Source organism: Lytechinus variegatus, chromosome 7 (assembly GCF_018143015.1).
Source record: "Lytechinus variegatus isolate NC3 chromosome 7, Lvar_3.0, whole genome shotgun sequence".
NCBI lineage: Eukaryota > Metazoa > Echinodermata > Echinoidea > Temnopleuroida > Toxopneustidae > Lytechinus > Lytechinus variegatus.
Window position 1 is genome coordinate 23,774,289 of NC_054746.1, and position 7,223 is coordinate 23,781,511.

Sequence of the window (7,223 nt, forward strand, 5' to 3'; positions counted from 1 at the left end):
ACCCCCGATTTTCGCAAACAGAGTCTCAAAATGTGCGGGAGATGTGAAAGAAAAAAGTCATGAAATTTCAGCGTATTATTTTTTTGCATTTAGAAATTATCGCGAAAAATGTCGAGGGGGGACCGTTTTAGGCCCCCCCCCCTGGGCTATATAGGGTTAAAACAATTTAACTTTGAATAAGTGAAAAAAATAATGTGCAGAACACTGAAAATGTCAAAATCGAATGAAGACTTAAGAAAGTATGCCCATTTTGTAAATTTGATTTGATTTCCCAAAACAGTTATTTGCACAACAAAGGCAGTGTGCAAATGACGGTCACAATAACTTTGGACAGCTGCAATTTGAAATATTTCATTATTCTCTTGAAATGTTGAACATGGATTCTTACATGACATGTGACAACCATCAGTATTGCAGCTTTATGTGATTCAATGATGATTTCCATCGTGATGTTAACTTGTAATTCCATAAAGAATCATATCAACACCGTCTTTGTGTTTTGTGATCTTCTTGACTCAGAGGTGAAGTCCTTTATTAGGACTAATGTCTTTTGAATTCATTGAAGATTCTTTTCGTTGTCTGTGGTGAGGCCTTTCATTTGCATGCTAATTTTGAATGTGAACATAACATTTTGAATGATTTAGTAACTTTATGCATTCTTTCATGTAGAAAGGATATGCAAATATGCATGTACGGCTTGTCAAATGATGTAAAAACAAGGATCCTTCTATCAAGGAGATGCTACTTCTGGCTGGAAATGTCTTTCATAACATTCTGATGAAAACTTCTATTTTAAATATTTGAATTGAATTGAATTGAATAACTTTATTTTCCATAAAGGAAATTCTCTTTTTCACTGGTTTACACACATGTAGATGCAATGTATATACACAGAACAGAACAAACCAAAAGATGATGAAAACATGTCAAAATGAGGAAATAATTCCAACTCAGGTATACATGGTTCATTCAAAAATTTAAAATACACAAGTCTTTGAATTATGAAATAAAAGTCAAGGTTAAAGTCGGGTTTAGGAATAGATTCATATTTCAGAATAATTGTGTTATACATGTACTGTCTTTATTGGCAGGAAGTAATTTATATATTACCTTCTTGCTCTGAAAAGACAGACTTATGACTTGCCTCAATTCTATACATTTTATCCAGAATCATTAAATTTTTTTTCAAGATTGATGAAACACCCAGGGAATAGAAAAAAGGAATTACTTTACAAATAAAAATATGATTATTACAAGACTTAGAAAGGATGATATAGGAGCGTATTCACATCTTCCACGGGGGTTATCAACTAAGATCGATTTTAAAATCAAAACTGAGATTGATGACACACTCCCATGCAGTGTGCAGTGTATATATGGTGATTGCATACAAATGATTCCATGGGCAAAGGTCAAGATTATATGAGAAATGCATGAGTGACAGTTCGCCCTATGAAAACTGTGAACATTGAACCAATCATAAGATTTAACCTCATGCCTAAAATTTATGATGATTCTTGACCTCACACAATTATCAACCAAAGTCATATTATAACACAAAGATTCTTCAGAGGAATTGAGGGACCGTTGTGCATTGAGCAGAATGATTTGTATACGTGTTACTCATGAAATGAGTGTACCTTATGAGGATAATGTGTGTCTGAAAGACTTAAACTCTTGTTTAAATTTAACCTGAAGGTTTGAAAAGGAAATTTAAAAAGAAAGAAAGAAAATTATAAATAGGAAGATGGAAAAAGCAGGCTTGCATTCCATTAAGTGAAATGTAGTATAAATAGTGAACTGAACTTGATAAATGATCTTAGTGAGTTTATGTTTATAGTTACTTGCATTTAGATTTAGTATGTGAAAAATATTGCAATAATTGTCCAGGTGCTTAGCTGTGACTGATAAATGTTTTTAATATTTTGATATATGATATCTTGTTAAAAAGTTATTTCTTTGCAATAGAAATGGTTTCAGGTTAAGCTCAGTTTATTTATTTATGCATGTCTTGCCATATCACTTTAGACAGCTGAAATTCACTTATTAATTTATTGCTTAAAGATAAATATCAGGAAAATTTTCACATTTATTTTGCTTGAATATGTACATAAATTGTAGAGGCCTCAGGATTGTGGAATTGAATAAAGCAAGGATGTTTATTATTTTGTAAACATACAGAACTATTAATTCCTGTCTTAAGATCAGTTGCAAATTGTAAATTGTGTACATTTTAAGTATGACAAGCAAACGTTGAACTGAGTATGTGTGGTGGAAGTGTGGGTTAGAGGAAGAGAAGATGATTTTCTTACTTTTTTAGGTGGCATCCCTGGCTGGCATTTCATGAAAGTTGTCAGTGAAATCCTTGGTTTTTATTGGCTGAAATACACTAGCCTCTGACTGTTACTATAGTATGGTTATTGTCAGAGAAAGTCAACTTGTCAGGTGGACAGCTTTATGAAATGGTCACCAGAAGACAGGTAGAACAAGGAGGAGAAAATGGAAACTTTTGTTCGTAGAGGGGATTCATGTGGTAACATGGGTGGTGCCACATTAAGATTAAGAAGAAATTAAAAAAAAGCAATGACCGTGTAACTCGATATTTCTCCTATTATTCACCCCTTCAAATACACTGATGCCGTCCATGTTTTGATAAGATATTACATTAAAGGAAGATAATTTTTTCTATTTCTGAAATTGGAAAGAGGACAAATTTTTCTTTCTGACAACTTCTGCTGTCTCGGCTATCTGATAACATATGGGGAACAAACACTAAAAGGCTGACGTCAGGTTATGTTAGCCTTTTATAGTTTGTATGAGAGCAACATTATTTTCACCTATAATGTACAAATGAAAAATGACGAAAACAGAAAACTTAGCCTACAATTGGAACACATTACATTTTACCCCTTTTTAAAGTAGTATCTAGCAATGATTGTATGATCTTTGACTAATAAAAAGTTTAAAAAGACACTCTGTTTACATCCATATAAACACTGAAAAGTCCAACCTTGAACTTCGACAGGACTGTGATCAGTTAAAGCCTTGAAAGGTCTCAATGTCCACATACACAGTCGTAATGTGTCACTTCGATGTTATCCACACTTTCTCCAATATCAACCATGTCTACTTTAAGTGAAAGTGTTATAGCGTCCTCAATAATTTGATGTTCGTTTTCACACAAATTACAGCACTCTACGCAGTTATCAGAGCCGTATTTATTTTACGATGGATGAAAAGCCAGGGTTAGACCAAAGGGACCAAACCGAATACCCCCGAGTAAATTCTTACCGATTCTAGCCTAATTCGGACGGTTTTGGTGGATTCGAATGTTCCCAAATCCTTCCTGAATTTTCTCGCATTCGCGGAGAGAGAGCAAAATACTCCCGAAACCACCCGAATACGTGTATTCGGATGGATTCGCTGCTGATTCGGTTCCGGTGTAACTAGGCCTTTAGGCCCGAATAGAGAGGGGCACCCCCCCTTCCGGTGTGAATAGTCTATGGAAAAGAGGAGCGGGAAGAAGGAATATTGATCGCAAAGGGTCCTCCCGCTCACGCGTCCATGACCGCTTGGATTATTTTCTCCCAAGCACGACACCAAGAAATAGTTTCCGCAGCCCCCTCACCATATAAAAGCATATGCAATCATGTTGTAGTTCAAGTTGCAAGCAATCTGCTTATGGTGATTATCCTTCACATGCAAATTGTGAACGTTCTAATAATTTCATAGTAGATCTTTCTTTTCTTCAAATTTATAAATATGCCCTTTGAATGTCTGAGCAACACTGTTATGCAAACATCTCAATTGTCTTCATTTAGCAAAGGGTCCACGCATTTTTTTTTCGTTCTTTAACTTTTAGCAACTTTTCTTAATCTTGGAGGAGGTTAAGCTCACAGTCACGTATAGAGGCCAATGGCGGGAATGAGAGTTTGTCACTTTTCAAGTAGCACTTTTTCACCCTCTATACGCGAGGTTGCCTAGAACTACCAACAAGATGAGATTGTGATTTACACCACCTCACTGCAGGCTTACCGATATTTTTTAATATACTTTGTCACGGCTCGGGGGATGGGAGAGTTGTTATCCAAAAAAAAATGAGGGAACACGCCCTCTTTCTGGATCACAGCCCATATTGTCAAGGATGAATAGCTCCTTTCTGGTTATTGATGAATTTAGAAAAGAAAATGCATTCTAAGAAAATGATGTGAAAATTATCGACCACAAAAGTAATTGATGATCATGTTTTATTATGTCTCACTGTCAGTAGTGTAGATGGGGGTGCCCCCCCACAAAAAAAAGGAAAGACAAGGGTGAAATATATTATTTTCTGAATGTTTTGTCAAAATCTATTTTCAATTTTAAAATGTCGAAGTTTTTGCTCGCTCGCAAGTTTTTATAAATTTTGCAAGATCGATGTGTCATATCTTGCCCCCTCAAAAATTTTGGCTCATCACGCCACTGCTCACTGTCAAGCGCAGATTTCGAGACATACGTTTAAGATTCGGTAATGTATTCTTGGTTAGGAAATATCCATCTGCATATCCTTATTATATTAAAAGAAAAGGTTTTTCAGAGGTAAGTCGATGTGAATTCGCGCATTGCACATATTGTGGCACCCTAGTTGTCCAACGCATTGGGATCCCCTGGGATAATTTTAAAGCATGAAAACGGCAAGTTGAATGCTTTTTGTGCATCCCACCCGCTTTCTTTACTTCCTCCCCATCGTTTACACTTTGGCCGTTCCCCTTCTCATAGTACATGTTATATTTCTCTCTTTCCTCTAAGTAATGTCTAGTAATGACTCCGATATAACAGAGAATCCAGGGTTGTCGACGAGAACCGGGAAGACCAATGCATTCCTACAGAACCAGATTATCTAGAGCCGGAATCTAGGGGTGGAGCTGCGGCGATAGGAAGAGCGAGGCAGCTCGAGAGAATGTTATTATTCCAAATATTACACGTTTGATTACATGGATGAACACACAGAAAGTTGAAGTATGATTAATGACAAACGAGCCATGGGATTGACAGCATTTATCCTCATCTATCCGCGATATTTTAAGGAAAAGAATTTTGACTGCGACAAATGTTTAGAGAGGGCAGGAGGTTAACACTGCTCCAATGCAACCATATGCACTGGACGCATTTCATTTCTAAGATAAAGAAATAAGAATTTTCAATGTATATGAATTTCGTTTATTTTTTAAAGTATACCTGGTAAACAGGGGCGTCGATTCAGATGGGGGGGGGGGCAAAATCATGAATCAACTTTCCAAAGGCGCTCGATCACACAAACTCACACACCCATACACACACACACACACATATATATGATTCATGAGATAGAGACACAAATCTCACCAGCAAATTAATGCGAGCGCGAAGCGCGAGCTGAAAATTTTGATATTTCGATCTGAAAAAAGGTGAGTTTAATGGACGTTTTTAATAAAGAACAAGATATATATTCAACAAAAGATTATTGCACATCGAAGTGAGAGTTCTTTCGACGTTTAGAACTAAAAAACGGGACATTCTTTTCACCTATTTAATCGTGAAAAGTATGTGTTTTGCTACATAAATGATGCGAGCGCGAAGCGCGAGCTGAATTTTTGTTTGTATTCCAATGTGAAAAGCGGACTTTTTGAGCAAGATTTTAGATAAGGAGCAAGTTGTGTATCTAAATCTCGCTTGCTGATTTCTGTGTAACATTACAATCTTATTTGATTTTTTGCACATGCAGAATTATTGGGGGGGGGGGGGCAAAACGATATGTTTGCCCCCCCCCAATACTTTCATTGGTGGGGCGATCGCCCCCCCTCCCCCCAGGATTGACGCCTCTGCTGGTAAAACAAAATATGTTTTTGGTCTGGATATTAATACCCCCTCCCCCATTTTGGGGGTGGGGTAGGGATGGTGCTTGGTTTTGGCCCGAGCTTTCGACGTCCTCAATCTGTCAGTTAACCATCAGTTAAGTGTTAAACCCAGTTCACAGCTCGCCTGTCACCTCGCTGAATTTCCAACGAGTCCCAAAAGAATCCCAAAGGGGGGAAAAGAGGCAAGGACCTATAGCTGCCACGCTCCCATTATTTCGATGGTATGTCGATTACGTCCGTCGCTATTACGGGTTCAGCCGATGCGGCGCGAGGCTGACAACCCACGGGAGAATTCTGGCCTGGGAGTAAGGGGTCAGTGAGCCGTTTTCGCGGTGTGCCGTGCGGATTTAGCCCAACAACACTATTTGGCGACTCTTTAACTTAGGCGTGATGAAAGAAGTGGTGTCGGAAACGGGCTCTGTGGGGCCTCGAGATGGCATCTTTGCTGAAAGCAGGATAAAAGGACTAATCTTGAGGGAAATCCTGCACAAGCACCCGGAGCATCATGCTCAAATCCCTGAACATGTGTGATGGGATACGTCTCGGCCACTTTCTTCCTTTTCCTTTGAAGACTTTTAAAGGGTTGGTGGACGATAAAGATTTAGACGATGTTCAATATGTCGTTTTCTTATCTATATAAGCCTACTTGCTGGTAGTATACCAATATTTCCTGTGACAGAATAATGAGGGAATATTGAAGAATTAATGGGAATAAAGAGATACGGATGGGGGGGGGGGGCAGAGGAAGGCACAAATTTGGGAAATAATTGTTTTATAATCAGTGTAGACGTATTTCATTTTTGATTCATCGACATCTCATGATTCAACACAAAATTACGGGATGATCCAAGTGTACCCAATCAAAATTGTGGTAAAATGTTCGAGTCCTTCTGCATTACTAGAATAAAGATTTAGTAGAGGTTGGGGAATGTCCTATGGTAAAAATATATATGTGTGTGTGTGTGTGTACCAGATTATAAAACAAAATATGTGTTAAAAACGTGATTTCTCATCCTCTCTTGCTGAAGAGAAGTTGTAAAAGAAGAGACTGTTGAATCTACCAAGCAACCATTGATAGTCGCTCCATAAGTGTCTTATCATGGAGACATGCCACGCTACTTGGTCGTCATCCTGTGAAATATATCTCGATAAAAATTACGACTGATGAAATGTTGACATGAGAGCATGTCCAGACATCAATTGCTTACATCTTAAAGTTGATCGTCTAGAAAACACGGCGTCTTTCAACAGAATATAACAATCACAAATAAATAAAGAGCATCGGCAAAAAGCAGTTGTGCACAGAAGGGTCAGGCCCCAGATATCGTCATCAGCAAATACCAATGT